Below are 13,332 nucleotides of genomic sequence, written 5' to 3'. Positions count from 1 at the left end.
TTCAGGCCATCCTAGTTAATAAAATAGTAACTGTCTGTTCCCCTTATATACCGCCGAACCAGCGTCTCGAAAAAACAGACTTTTATAACCTCATTGACCAGCTTCCCGAGCCGTGGGAGATACTAACGCTCATAACACAATGTGGGGAGACTCGCGATGCGACGCGAGAGGCCGACTCATTGCAAATTTCTATTCAACCTCCGGTGTGTGTCTCTTTAACAAGAAAGAACCAAAGTATTATAATCCACATCATAACACGTGCTCATCAAAGACCTGGCGATCGGCTCCACTTCCATTTTTCCTGATTTAGAATGGTATGTAATTAAAAACACATTCGGAAGTGATCACTTCCCAGTAACGCTGAACTTCGTAAACAAACATGACTTGCATCCGCACTTCCCTCGCTGGAAACTGGCCTCAACTGACTGGGAACGTTTTACGTAATCCACCCACATATCACGGGATATTATAGACAATTTTACTATAGATCATGCTGTTTCATACTTCACCGCTTTTATCATTGACACCGCTGAAAAGTCCATTCCTCAAACAAGAGGCACTTCACCAAAATATAGGTCCCTTGGTGGAATGGTGGAATGACGATTGTAGAGAGGCGCGGAAGAGACAAAATTATGCTTGGAGCAAACTACGCGAAAGTCCTACAGCAGAAAATCTGATAGAATTTAAACAGGTTAAATTACAAGGTTTCATTGTTGTGTTCATATTGGAGGTTGTTCATATAGGAGGGCAGGACACGTAATGAGGAGGGAAGATAACCGATGGTCATTAAGAATTACGGAATGGATTCCAAGGGAAGAGAAGCGTAGCAGAGGGCGGCAGAAAGTTAGGTGGGCGGATGAGATTAAGAAGTTTGCAGGGACAACATGGCCACATTTAGTACAAGAGCAGGGTAATGGGAGAAGTATGGGAGAGGCTTTTGCCCGGCAGTGGGCGTAACCAGGATGATGATGATGATGATGATGATGATGATGATGATGAAATCACAGGGAAGAAGGACGCGATGACTGGCAAAGAGGGCAAGCTGGCAGAGGTTTCTCTCTGGTATAAACTCGTATAGTCAAGAAACTAAAGTATGGGATGGGCTGAAAAGGCTTAAGGGTCAAGAAATTCATCCGTTGCCCCTAGCAAACGGTGAAGCAAACCGCTTGAAAGACCAAGCTGACGCCCTTGGCGAACATTTCCAGCACCTTTCCAGTTCTAACCACTATTCCAAGGCATTTCTAAAACACAAAAAAGTAGCAGAACGCAAGGCTATCGACCGCAAATGCAGACAAAGCGAACTCTTCAACGCGCCTTTTAACACCGCCGAGTTGAGAGCCTCCCTGACTGCATGTCAGAGCTCCGTACCTGGACCGGATAGGATCATGTACGACATGATTAAACACCTCCCCAGTTATGCTCAAATTACTGTGCTAGCACGTTTTAACGCTATATGGGCTGCGGAATATCTTCCTACCGCATGGAAAGAAGCGCTGGTCGTTCCGATTCCCAAATAGGGCAAAGAGCCCACATTAGTAGCAAGTTACCGCCCAATTGCACTCACAATTTCTATATGCAAACTGTTTGAAAAAAATGATAAACCGTCGACTTTTACACTTCCTTGAATTAAAAAAAATTTCTTGATCCATATCAGTGTGGTTTTAGAGTTGGAGGATCAACAACCGACCATCTAGTGCGCATGGAAGCAAACATTCGCGACGCCTTCGTGCATAAACAGTCCTTCTTATCCGTCTTTCTCGACATGGAAAAGGCGTACGATAAAACTTGGCGCTACGGTAACCTGCGTGACCTATCGACACTGGGCATCCGCGGCACTATGTTAAACATTATAGAAAGCTTGCTGCACAACCGTACATTCCGAGTGAAAATAGGTAATGCGCTGTCGCGTGTATTCATACAGGAAACTGGGGTACCCCAGGGAGGCGTGCTGAGCTGCACGCTCTTTGTAGTTAAAATGAACACGCTCCGTAAAACATTACCCCCCACTAATTTTTATTCCGTCTACGTAGACGACACACAGGTAGGTTTCAAATCCTTCAACCTAACAGTCTGTCAGAGACAAGTACAACAGTGCTTGAACAAAGTTTCCATGTGGGCAGATGAAAACGGGTTCAAAGTGGGCCCCAACAAAAGTTCTTGCGTTCTTTTCACCAGGAAAAAAGGGCTTTCTGCAGATCGCACTGTTGAAATATATGGGCAACGAATACCCGTAAACAAAGAACACAAGTTCCTAGGTGGTATACTTGACTCCAGGCTTACATTCATCCCACACATAAAATACCTTAAAGCAAAATGTCTTCAAACAATTAATTTACTTAAAATCTTATCCCACACAGCATGGGGTAGCGACAGAAAGTGCTTATTGAATCTTTACAGGAGCCTAGTTCCATCGCGACTGTACTATGGTGCCGTGGTTTATCACTCTGGCACCTTGAGTGCGCTAAAAATGTTATACCCCGTCCACCACCCGGGTATCCGCCTGGCCACTGGCGCCTTTAGAACAAGCCGTGTCGAAAGCCTATACGTAGAGTCAGATGAGTGGTCACTCCATTTTCAAAGAACATACATCACCTTTACCTACTTTCTTAAAGTGCGCTCTAATAAGGAGCATCCGTGTTTCACGACAGTAAACGACTTGACGTGTGAAACACTTTTCCGTAACAGACCCTCTATGAGACTTCCTTTGTCACTGCGTGTAAGAGAACTTAGTCAAGAAATGGATGTCCCGATACTCGAACATCGCCTAATAGCTCCAGCTAATCTATTACCGCCGTGGGAGTGGCAGGTGATAGAAAGTGACATATCCTTCGTAGAGGTCTCGAAGCACGCTCCTGAGCTTGAAATTGCTATGTATTTCCGAGAGCTTCAATCGAAGTTCTCCTGCTACGAATTTTACACAGACGCGTCCACATCCCATGCTGGCGTATCCTACGCTGCTATTGGTCCCTCTTTTACTCAATCTAACGTGTTGAACCCTCTAACAAGTATCTTCACTGCAGATGTATAAGCAGTACTGTGTGCAGTAAAACATATAAAGAAACTGAAACTAGACAAAGCAATCATATTCACAGACTCGTAAAGTCTTGTAAAAGCATTCACTTCTTCACAAAAGCATACGAATCCTGTCTTCAAATAACTCTACTCACACTTATGTAACATCTGCTTATCACATAGACATGTAGTAATCGGTTGGATTCCTGGCCATGGAGGAATCGAGGGAAATGTGCTTGCTGACGAGATGGCCAAATTATTGGTATCGCAGGGTATTCGTTCTGTTGCAGTCCCTGCTACAGACATGAAACCTTTCCTCAGAAACAAACTGCGAAGCCACTGGCAACGCTTGTGGGACGCAGAAACGAGTAATATGCTTCACCTAATTAAGCGTAAGTTGGGTTTCTGGCACCCAACAATGAAAACACGAAGAACAGACGTCCTGTTCACTAGACTAAGAATAGGACACACATTCGGCACTCATGACTTTCTCCTGACCGGTAACGAGCCACCAACCTGTGGTAGATGCTGCGACAGGCTTTCCGTCCTCCACGTCTTCCTGGAGTGCCGGGAAGCCGAAAGAGACAGGAGGAAACATTTTCCTTTTGCATACAGCCATCACGTCCCTCTGCATCCGGCCATGTTTCTTGTCGTAGAACCGCTTTTTAAGACCAAAGAAGTCCTGGCTTTCTTGAAAGACGTTGTGCTACACGTTACCAGCCCATTAATTCCGTAGTGCATCCTCTTTCAAGAGGATACCGCTACGATTGTTTTCTTTGTATAGCACATGCCTCTAGGTCCTTGGCTTTCAAGGCCTCTGGTGAGGCAGAAGTGCTGTAGAAAATTTAGCATCTCACATATTTTCTATATTGTACCATTCTTTTCCCAGTGCATTTTAGCGTTCATATTACACGTCAATAATCATTGCCGTAATATTATTACGCGTAGATTTTATGCAATATACTCCAACTCTTTTAGGCCCCTTTACAGCCACGTCGCATTGAATTCATAGAAGCCATCAGACCAGGACGAACTCTGTAACACTAGCATGGCGCTCTTTGGCCATTCCTGGTCCTTGCGCCATTAAACATCAAACATCAATCAATCGAGTCTCTCCAGGCACTGTATAAGTGGAAGCAGTTCCTGGTCATCTCGTTGTTGTTGAGCGACTTGTGACGCGTCAACAATGCCAAGGAACGGGAAAGCCTCCTCTTCTAACACAGTAGTCTCGATTGGTGCACGTGACAAGCATGGCATGGCATGGCAAGAACTTTATTTTAGTCCAGAGACTAGGGTCCGAGGGCATTCTCCGGAAATTTCGGCGATCACCTTAGGCGGCTTGCGACAGTACTAGAGGCCATCTAGTCATCAGGGCTCACTCTGAAGCCAGAAAAGTGCCGCTTCGCTTACGATGAGCTTCTGTTCCTAGGCCACGTCATCAGAAAATCAGGAGTACGCCCCGACACACAGAAGACAGCTGCCATCGCAAAATTCTCGCAGCCAACCGACAAGAAGGCAGTGCGCAGATTCCTTGGCATGTGTGCCTACTATAGGCGCTTTGTCAAGGACTTTTCACGCATCGCTGAGCCGCTGACACAGCTAAGTAAATGTGACGTTGAGTTCAAGTGGGAAACGCCACCGGCCGATGCATATCAAGAACTCAAACGACGCATGCAATCGCCGCCCGTACTTGCGCACTTCGGCGAGCACGCCAATACCGAAATCCACTGACGCCAGCAGCCTAGGCCTCGGTGCCGTCCTAGTCCAGATAAAAGATGGACACGAACACGTGATAGCTTACGCTAGCCGGTCGTTGTCAAAAGCAGAAGGCAATTATTCTACAACCTAAAAGGAATGCCTCGACATCGTTTGGGCTACAGCGAAATTTTGCCCTTACCTATCTGGCAGATCATTCAAAGTCGTCAGCGACCATCACGCCTTGTGTTGGCTATGTAATTTAAAGGATCCTTCAGGACGGCTGGCGCGGTGAAGCCTAAGACTGCAAGAATATGATATCACTGTAACCTATAAGTCCAGAAGAAAACACTCTGATGCCGATTGCCTGTCACGCCCCCCATTGACTCGCCGGCGCAAGATGATGAAGATGCTGACGCCTTCCTTGGCATTTTAAGCGCGGAAGACTTCGCTGAACAGCAGCGAGCAGACCCGGCGTTGAAAAACCTCGTCGGGTATTTGGAAGGGCACACCGACGTTGTCCCTAGGGAATTTAAGCGAGGATTGTCTTCGTTCCGCTTCAAAACAATCTACTCGTAAAGAACTTCTCACCAGTACGCGCCAACTGCCTTCTTGTTCTCAAGTAAGGACTGCGTCCAGACGTATTGCACGCCCTACGTGACGATCCGACCGCTGGACACCTCGGATTCTCCCGGACACTATCGAGGATACAGGAAAGGTATTAATTATTGGCCACGCCTGACCGCCGACGTCGCCCGTTATGTCAGAACATGCAGAGACTGTCAGCGACGCAAGACACCACCGACAAGGCCAGCCGGATTACTACAGCCAATCCAGCCTGCTTGCCGACCATTCCAGCAGATGGGGATGGACTTGTTGGGACCCTTTCCGACGTCAACAACCGGAAATAAGTGGATCGTCGTGGCGATGGACTACCTCACCCACTTCGCTGAAACTAAAGCTCTACCGAAAATCAGCGCAGCCGAAGTGGCGAAATTTTTCGGCGAGAACAGCGTTCTGCGACATGGCGCCCCAGAAGTCCTCATCACCGAGAGAGGAACAGCCTTTACAGCGGAGCTCACCCAAGCCATCCTGCAATCTAGTGAAACAAGGCACAGGAGGACAACGGCCTACCACCCTCAGACGAATGGTCTTAGCGAACATTGTTTAACTGCGCGAGCAAACGAACCACAAAGACAGCGAGGGACAAGGACGGGCGCAGACTTGCAACTAAAGTTTATTCCACAATGTACACATATAAGTACACAGCCGACATGCACCACTGCGCGTGCGCGAAAAAAGATAAACAAAGGTAAAAGAACAGTAAAACCTTGTATAAGCGAAACGCGGCCTACCTACGCTCGTCAATAAACCTCATCTCACTGTGATGTAAATAAACTGAGGTGTCACTGACACATTGTTGCCCCTTCTTTCTGATGTGGTACGCCTCGAGTAGCTCTCTGGCTCGGCTATCTCGGCATCGTCACAAAATCTTCACTTCCTTCATTATCGGCTTGCACGTGCACGCCAGGCAGTGGACAGGCAGGTGCCCATTCGTTTTGTTTCTAATAGACAATTCATGTTCACGCAAGCGCACATTCACACACCTTCCTGTTTGGCCTATGTAAACTTTTCCGCATGATAGAGGTATCTGATATACCACTCCAACACAGCAATCTACGTGGGAAATGGAGTGCTTAGTTCCGCACCCTTGGAAGTTATTTTTACTGTTTCCTATGCGCGAACATAGCCTATCGAGCTTGCCGGGAGCCGAGAACGCTATCTCAACTCCATACCGTTTCACAACCTTCTTTAAGTTGTGGGAAGTCTTGTGAACATAAGGCACGACTGTCCTTTTCTTATTTTTGCGCTCCCTTGCGTCTTCAGCGTCATTGCCTTCTGTCTTTATCTTCTTGAGCACTGCCTCCACTACTGCTGAAATGACTGATTGCGGGAAACCGGCTTCTTCCAGCCTTACAATCTGCTTGTTAAAGCTTTCCTGTATTTTGTGCGTGCAGGACTTCCTTAAGGCTGACATGATGCACTGGGTGGCTATTGCCCGCTTTACCGTTTTTGAATGAGCCGAAGAATGGTCTTACGGAGGGGCTGAATTAGACGTCACGTCGAACACAAGACCTGGGATGCCATCCTGCCGTACGTAGCATTCGCTTACAACACGGCGGTGCAAGAAACAACACAGATCACGCCGTTCAAGCTGGTTTACGGCAGGAAACCGTCGTCGACGCTCGACGCCATGCTGCCGCACGTCACTGACGAGGAGAATCTTGACGTCGCTACATAACTCCAGCGCGGCGAAGAAACCCGACCGCTCGCCCGCCTGCGGATCAAGAACCAGCAGAGGACCGACAGCCGACACTACACCCTCCGACGACGCTTCGTCGAATACCAGACCGGTGACCATGTTTGGGTATAGACCCCGATACGCCGACGAGGACTCAGTCAGATACTACTGCGACGCTATTTCGGACCCTACAACGTCATCCGACGTATTGGTGCACTGGACTATTAGGTCGTGCCAGACGGCATTTCGCATTCACAGCGGCGCCGCGCACGATCTGAAGTGGTCCACGTGGTGCGTCTTATACCCCTGTCAAGCGGGCAAGTTAAATGCACTTACGGGGAGTGCACTTCGGGACCTTGAGTCACACTTTACGCAACGCGCTTCTTAACGGGAAAACAGAGTGCACTCGCAGTAAAAAAAAAAGAAAAATGGCGACAGACTAAGAGCGCGTTTTTAAAGATGTAAATTAACAAGAGAAAGCTGCTAAAAAGCGATTGTTTTAAGTAGAATTATATATAAAAACAAACTTCGTCTATTTGTTTCAACAAAAAGCGAAGATGTTTTTATTATAAGTGTGTTGCAAGTCAATGCTGGCCAAGACGAATGCCTAACGAATTCAAAACAACATGGCGGCGGGCGGCGAGGCGGCAGTTGATCCTGCTCATGATCCTGCTAGAACAGAATATGAGCGAGTATATATGAGCAAAGACGGCGAGTTCGATATTTAGCTATATACACTGCAAAATGCCACGCACATGGCTCAAAGCACGACCGGCATGATCAGCACGCTTTCACACCAAAATAAACACGAACTGAAGGAACATGGCGGCGCTGCAGTACCGCATCATTCTGGCGCCGTTAGTTGCGTACATGATAAATTCGTTTCTTTATTGCGCTGTTTCGCTTCTCGCTAAACGCAAATTATATTGTTAAAAGCTGCTCAATAACTGAAATGAGCTTTTGTGTCCTTTTTCTATGCATTACATTTTGCGTCGTTGAAAGCGTTGCTGGCGAGGCTAGGCACTCCTTCAAACCGTTGGCGGCGAGGCTACGCACTCGGCCAGCAAAGAGCGTTCCGTGAACGTACTCCGACTTGAGTGCACTCGCCTGAGAGTACACTCCGCTGCGACGTTAAGATTTGGGAAAGTGCACTTAAAAACCGAGTGCACTCGCCGTAAGCGCACTTAACTTGCCCGCTTGACAGGGGTATTAAACCCTTTTACGGACGCTGACGAACTTCCTCATTTTGTTGCTTTCGTTGCTACGAGTGCTTTTCTTTATTACTTTCGTTTGTTTGCAGCATCGGGTCGACGCTTTATTTAAGAGGGGGGTATCGACACGTGTACTTGTCTTCATTGGACGACACGTTTCACCGCCTAACAAATGTTATCGCACAGCGCAGGACGAAGAAGAAGAAGCGCCGAGCAGTGCAGACGTGGAACCATCGGCTCCGTTTCTTTTTCCATGCTGCGCTCGCCAATTTCGAGAGTGCAACGAAAAGAAGCACACCACTGGATCCGCGAAGCGACGGCGAATCTATTGACACCAAGATTCGAGGTGGGGCTTGTTTCTTCACAATTTCACGGAACATTTTCTGCTCCTTAGTGAGGAGTAGGGCCTTTGTTGGGCCTAGTAAGCCCACATGACCGCAGCCATGGCAGATACAAACATGGAAGATGAAGATTTTGCTGAAAATGAAGGAAACAATGATCAGGACGATTACGGCTGGCAAGTAGTGGCTGGCCGAAGATCACGAGCTAGCCCAAAGGCTGTGGATGAGGAGAGCACATAGCCACGTAATCAGCGAGAGCATGGGGTCAAGGGAACCGCCGTCGGTGGAATGGTCAAGAATCGGATTATAAAAGCTTCGAGGATGCCTCAACTGTCCGAGGAGCGCAGAAAGATTATTATACGACCTCGAGGAGGGCTCAATTTGAACAAGGTGAACACCACCATGATTTTAGGATGGATAGTTGGGCGTGTTGGTTAAGCATGATTTCTGAAGTGAAGGCGCTAAAATGACGGAGGACAAAGAAGAAACAGACACACACACACAGGGCGCCACTTCCAACAATGTTTAAACATTGTTGGAAGTGGCGCCCTCTGTGTGTGTGTCTGTTTCTTCTTTGTCCTCCGTCATTTTAGCGCCTTCACTTCAGAAACCACCATGATTGGTTCCGCAGTCATCGAGGCGTCCGGACTAACGGAAGAGGAGGCCTGTGACGATGTTATCTGCCCGAACATCACTCAAAATATCATCGTAGTCAGCACACCTAAGCACGAACATGCTGCGAAGTACGTTAGAATCAAGTCATTCAAGAATATGGAAGCGGAATACGAGGCAAATGCATACGAAGCGGCACCCCATGCCACATTCAAAGGCGTCATCCGAAGAGTGGACATCAGAGACTCGCAAGCTATAATAACAAGAAATATCGTGCATGATTTGAACCCGCTTGCGCTGGCTGCGAAGCTTATCAAGACGTCGGGATCAGTCATTGTACTTTTCGATGGACTCAAAATGCCCAATTTTGTCAGGTATGGATCCACACTACTGAGATGCTACCTCTACAGGAAGCAATTTACGTCTGCTTCACCTGCGGAAGGGTCGGGCACCGATCTGATGTGTGTCCAACACCTGACTTTGTTCAGTGCAGGGGATGTGGAGCTCGCAACCCAGAAGATGAACATGTGTGTGTACCTAAGTGTAAATTTTGTGAAGGCGATCACTCTACCGGCGACAAGTTTTGTAAGCAAAGATGTCAAATCCCTTACGCTGTACGACTTCGTCGAAGAGAGCGCAACAGGACTCGGTCGTCAACAAGACTGCAGTCGGAAGCGCCACAGCTGGCGCCGAACCATCGCCCCGGGACAGGGAGCACTCACGCTCCAGGAGTCGCACCAGATCGAGGCGTCGTTCGCTATCCAGCGAGAGAAGGCACTCCAAGTCAAGGGAAGCGCAGGTGCGCTTCGTGCAAAGGGACTCAATACCTGGCGAGAAGAAGACGCCAGGAAGCTCCTGGGCTGACAAAGTAAAAGGTATGGCGAGAGTTGCTGGGGGCGCCTCGGCTGCTGTGGGTGATGACAATGATGCCAGAATAGAGCAATTAATTAAAGAAGTAACTTCTTTAAGAAAAGCTAATGAAGAATTGACCAAGCAGGCAGCAGAGCTTCGTAAAAAAAGAGCAGTCGAGCCCTGCTAGAGTAGAGATAGACCTGCAAGCAAAACCAGCGATCCAGGAGAATCCAGCTCTCCTGCGCCTAAAGAGAGGGCGGTGAGTTCCGAGGATGAGTCACTCTTCTCAGCCCTCTGTGAAATAAAAGATTCGATTAAAGCGATAAGAGAGACAGTGGAAACGACCAACCTTAAAGTGGACAAATTGTGGAAATGGAGGCTAACGGCGGAGAAAAGACTTAGGAAAATTGAGACGCGAGGGGATGACGACGATGAGTATCAGCCATCGGAGGCGGATAGTATAAAGTCCTTTCCTGGATTGTTGGGGGCCATCACAAAGAGGAAAATAGCAGATAATAGAAAGGCAGCCTCTCCTAATAACAATGGACAGTAATCATGGATTTAACATGTGGCAATAGAATTGTCGCGGGTTCCAACACAACAAAGCAGCAATGCGACAGGTGATCAGGTCATCTGAGGCCAGGCCAAATGTAATTAGGAAACCTTAGCGGACGAAATTATGCTTACTGGGTACAAAGTTATTGTAGAGACAAAAAAAACGGGGAGGGGATTGGCGACCCTCATTGACAAAAAGTTGCCATACATTGAGCATGATATTCATCTTAGACATTCCAGGTTTGAATTTATTCTAGTTGAGATAATACTTAAAAGGAACAGAGGCAAGAAGCGAAGCATTTTCTGTTTGAATATTTACAGCAGTCCTAATGACATGAGACAGAGGTTTAGAGCAATCTTCAACAAGGTGCTTTCGGTTGCCAAAAACTCCCTGCTCATTATTGGAGGGGACTTTAATGCTCCCTATCACACATGGGGATACAGTTGGAACACAAAGAAGAGAGAGAAGCTATGGAGTCTCGCCATGGATCTGGGGTTATGCTTGATTACTGATCCGGCGTATCCCACCCATTGTGGCACGTCTACAAGCAAGGACTCCATGCCAGATCTTACTTTTGTGAACAACTCAAGAGGAGCCAATTGGGAAACTTCAAACATGGATCTCGGGAGCGATCATTACATCATACACATAACCATATGCATACCGAGACAGGAAACTAGAATCTTCAAATTCACTGATTGGGATCAGTTCAGAAAAATCAGGGCGAACAGAAGGAAAGTGGGGCCTCTAGATGCCGAGCAGGATCCCCTTCAGACGTGGGTCATCCAGCTCAAAGAGGACGTCAAAGAGGCCACTAAAGAAGTCAGGACAGACGAAAATATTGAGGCTATGGACAGCAGGCTGGCGCATCTGATTGAGGCCAAACAGTCTATATTAGAGAGATGGAAAACGCAGAGACTTAACAGAAGGCTAAGGAAAAAAATAGCGCAATTAAACAGAGAAATTGATGATCACTCGAAGACCCTTGTGAAGCAACAGTGGGTAAGATCTGTAATTCGGCTGATGGTAGACTCAAACATGGAGGTAGCTGGCACCTCCTCAAGCACTTGCTCAACGAGAATGAAGCAAGGACAGGCAAGAGAACAGCTATATCTAAGTTGGTTCATCAGGAAAGCCAAGATAAAACACAGAAGGATATCATGGATAGTCTCGCAGCCAAATATCTCCCACTTAAACAACCAAACTAAGACGAGAGCCCCAAATATACGGGAGGCATATGTGAAGAACTTGACTGGGACTTCACTGAGAGTGAAGCGAGGGCGGCTCTTCACAGTCTTAATAGTAGATCGGCGGCTGGACCTGACGGAATAACTAACAATATATTAAGAAATCTGGATGATGAATCAATTTCTTATCTATCTGAACATTTCAATGAATGTTGGAGAAAAGGGGTATACTCAGAGGAATGGAGAGTGGCCAATACTATCCTCATACAAAAGCCAGGAAAACAACTCACTCTGGATAACCTCCGTCTTATTTCCATAACATCATGTCTAGGCAAAGCTATAGAACATGTCATCCTGAATCGACTCACTAAATACGTTGAGCAGAACGACATCCTCCCATACAACTTGATCGGCTTTCGTCCCGGGCTGTCAACTCAGGATGCTATGCTGCTGATCAAACACCAACTTATACAGGCCAGCCCAGCGCATACGAAAGCTCTTTTGGGATTGGATGTGGAAAAAGCTTTTGATCGTATAAAGCATAAGGCAATACTTGGCGTCCTCGCGGAGATGGGGTTAGGTAAGAGACTTTTTAACATGATTAAGGACTTTCTAAGAAATCTAACTGCGCAACTCATGCTGGGTGAGCTGAAATCAGAAGCTAAGAATTTGGGAAATAGGGGCACTCCACAAGGGGCTGTGCTCTCAACCATGCTATTTAATTTAGCAATGTCCAAGGTTGCAAGAAATCTGGAGAAAATTTAGGGTATACATTATGTGGTATATGCCGACGACATAACCATATGGAGTGCCAAGGGTAATGTAGGACAGACAGAGACCGGATTACAGGAAAGTTTATACGTTGTAGAGAACACACTGAAAGACATGGGGTTGAAATGCTCGGCAGCCAAATCAGAACTCTTGGTCATTAAACATCGCAGAAAAGTTTGCAAACCAAGAGGTTATATTCCGGAAGATGAGCCGAGAGTGTGCTTATACACTCATGAAGGATCCGCAGTCAGGCTAGTTGAAACAATCAAGGTTCTTGGGTATCACATAGACAGAAACAATGCTAACTATAGAACAATACAACATATATCGAATAAAACACATGAAGTCATTAGGTTACTAAAGAGAATTACCGATAGACACAGAGGCTTAGGAGAAGACAGCGCTTTGAGGCTAATACACGCCTTTGCTCTCTGTCACTTCACCTATGTGGCTTGATTATTCAAATGGAAGCAGGCAGAACTTAACAAACTTAATGTGATGCTCAGGAAGCTCATTAAAGAGGCCCTGGGGATACCCAGTCACGCTGCAACTGACAAACTCATGAGTCTAGGGGTGCACAATACAATGGAAGAAATCGCGGAGGCCCAACAGCTAGCGCAGCACGAAAGATTGACAAAATCACGAGCTGGCAGGAACATATTACAGGCAATAGGTGCAGAACTGAATACATCAACGAGCCCAATAGAGGCTGAAGTAGAATTAAAGACTGACGTTAGGAACAAGATCAGAACCAACCCTCTCCCCAGGAACATGCATCCAGAATATGATGTCG

The 13,332-nt window shown here is 47.0% G+C and overlaps 1 protein-coding gene across 2 annotated transcripts in view; it reads right to left on the bottom strand.

Moving 5' to 3' along the window:
• Positions 1 to 13,332, bottom strand: part of LOC135908699 (uncharacterized) — a 195,707-nt gene that overhangs the window by 171,035 nt on the left and 11,340 nt on the right. The window lies entirely within an intron of this gene.

The sequence above is a fragment of the Dermacentor albipictus genome, chromosome 3 (genome assembly GCF_038994185.2).
Source record: "Dermacentor albipictus isolate Rhodes 1998 colony chromosome 3, USDA_Dalb.pri_finalv2, whole genome shotgun sequence".
In the NCBI taxonomy this organism is placed as follows: Eukaryota; Metazoa; Arthropoda; class Arachnida; order Ixodida; family Ixodidae; genus Dermacentor; species Dermacentor albipictus.
This window is presented reverse-complemented; position numbering and strand designations above follow the sequence as displayed.